This window comes from Pseudophryne corroboree, unplaced genomic scaffold (genome assembly GCF_028390025.1).
Source record: "Pseudophryne corroboree isolate aPseCor3 unplaced genomic scaffold, aPseCor3.hap2 scaffold_228, whole genome shotgun sequence".
Classification (NCBI taxonomy): domain Eukaryota; kingdom Metazoa; phylum Chordata; class Amphibia; order Anura; family Myobatrachidae; genus Pseudophryne; species Pseudophryne corroboree.
In genome coordinates this window covers 42,501-45,000 of record NW_026968932.1, presented here as the reverse complement: position 1 = coordinate 45,000, position 2,500 = coordinate 42,501, and positions in this window count along the sequence as shown.

Sequence of the window (2,500 nt, the reverse complement as noted above, 5' to 3'; positions counted from 1 at the left end):
CGCACGCGTCGGGCCTCCCCCCGGGCCCCCCGCGGGCCGGGGGACGCGGCCGGCGAGCGTCGGACTCCAGCGCGGAAGTGTCGCGGATGAGTGCGGACCGGGGCGCCCGCGGCCCAGCGGCACTTCCAGGGGCTCGGGGAGGAGATGGTTGAAGCCTGGGTGAAGCGCGCCCTCGGCCGTCCGTGTCGCTACCCGCCGGAGAACACCTCCGCCGGATCAGTAGGTACCAACGAGGCGAGCGAGAGAGCCGGGACTCTGTCCGGGGCCGAAAAGCCTGTTTCCCTGGAGCTTTTGCGAAAGGACCCGTGACAGAAGATGCGCGGAGCTCAGAGATCAGCATGGGCAGGGCCTTCTTGCATCCGATTTTGCCCAGGCAGGGCTCCAGGAACCGGGTTACAAAAAGCAAAAAGCCCTGGAGCTCAAACGAAAGGTTTAGTGACAAGATAGCCGTGGAGCTCCGATAACAGCATGGCAGGACCAGGATGGGGCCTATAAAGGGTCCACGGCGGGCATCCGTTGGAGCCCGACGTACGGGCCGGGCACGTCTCCTTCTCCCCCGGAGGCAGCGCCCCCCGGCGGGCCAAATCGGGTACTGCAATTTGTGGAAGTTTCGCAGATGAGTGCGGGACCGGGGCGCCCGCGGCCCAGCTGCACTTCCAGGGGCTCGGGGAGGAGACGGTTGAAGCCTGGGTGAAGCGCGCCCTCGGCCGTCCGTGTCGCTACCCGCCGGAGAACACCTCCGCCGGATCAGTAGGTACCAACGAGGCGAGCGAGAGAGCCGGGACTCTGTCAGGGGCCGAAAAGCCCGTTTCCCTGGAGCTCCTGCGAAAGGACCCGTGGCAGAGCAGGCACGGAGCTCGGAGAGCAGCAGGGCCGGAGCTCGGAGAGCAGCAGGGCCAGGGCTCCCTCCCTTCCATAGGCTGCCCAGGCAGGGCTCCAGGAGCCCGGTACCAGCTCTCCCCGTCCGACAGCCTCCTCTCTGGAAGCGGAGAGCGGACGCAGTCGGGCTCCCGGACCGGGGCCCTGGGAGAGGGTTTGGGAGAGCCCTGCCGGGAGCCACCGGGACGGGCCCGTGCGGACGGGTGCGCGGCGCCCCCCGGCGGTCGAAGGCGGAACCGCGGAGGTCTCTCTATCTCTCTCTCTCTCTCTCTCTCTCTTTCTCCGGGACTCCCGGCCTCCCGTTCCCCCGACTCCCCCTTCCGAGGCCGAGACGGGGCAGCGCCGGGCGTCCGGCGGAGCCCGGCGCCAGGCCCGGCCCGTCCCCCTCTCCCCCCGGCGGCAGCGCCCCCCGGCGGGCCGAATCGGGTACTGCAATTCGCGGAAGTTCAGCCGATGAGTGCGGACGGGCACCCCTCGGGCCGGGAGGCGGCTCCAGGAGCCCGGGGAAGCGTCGGAGGACGCTCCGCGAGAGCGTCGCGCGCGCCGCCCGTCCCGCTACGCCCGAGGGAACCGGCCAGAGAGCATCACAGGTGGCGAACAGAGTCAAGCCGGAAAAGAGAAAACGGAGGGCTGCGGTTGACGCGAGAGAAGGGCCCCACGTCTCCCATTTCCGCAACCCGATCGATGTGGCACCCCGCGCCCCGGCGGGGAGGGACGATCGCTCGGCCGGAACCCAGGGGTCTCGGCCGGCTCCAGGCGAACCCGACCCTCCCTCTGCCCACGGCGCGCCCGGAACCCCTCCGCCCGGAGAGGGCGTCCGGTCCCCAGGCGTCCGCCCGAGCGCTCCGGTCTCCGGAGCCGGGCGGGCCCCGCACCCGTACCCCGTGCGGCGCGGTCTGCTCCGTCCGCCGGCACCCGCAGGCGTCCGACGCCGCCAGGGGTGCCGGGGAAGCGTCCCCCTCGCCCAGCGAAGGGCGCTCAGCCCCCGGACCCCGGCGGAGCACACGATTTCCCAGGAACCGAACGAGCGTCGCATCGAGATCCGAGGACGCGGCCAGCCCCGACGGCCGCTCCTCGCAAGCCCCAGGAGAGGGCCCTGCGCGCCGCCCCCGCTCCGGCGAGGCGGCCGCACGGAAGGGTTCGCCCGCCGGGCCTCCCCCGCCGCGGACGGGAGGGCCGGACGGGGCGGAGGTCAGAGCGAGAGAGAGAGAGAGCGCGGGAGAGGAGCCGAGTCTGGCGGCAGGGCGAGAGAGAAGCGCAGACTCGGAGCGAGACCGTCCAGGATGACGCAGGGAGAGCGGGAGGCGCTTTTCGGAGGGAGCCGGCGGAAGCTGCGGTCGCCCGTGCGCCAGGCGGCGGCATCCCGGAAGGGCGACGGAGCCCCGCGAGATGGAACCTCTTTACACCCTTTCACCCCCCCGGGACAAGATGAAACCTGTCAGGCGTAGATCGGGATGAGGTGGGGCTGGGGGCAGTTGCTGCCGTCCCAGCGAAAAAAACCACCCCCCAGGACGGCTTGCACCGGTTTCCTAGCGAACAGGTTGTTGGGTGAGGCGAAAACAGGCGAAATCGAGCGTGGTGACGTCCCCCCTCCCCGGGGTGTCCGCCCGACGGCGCGGTG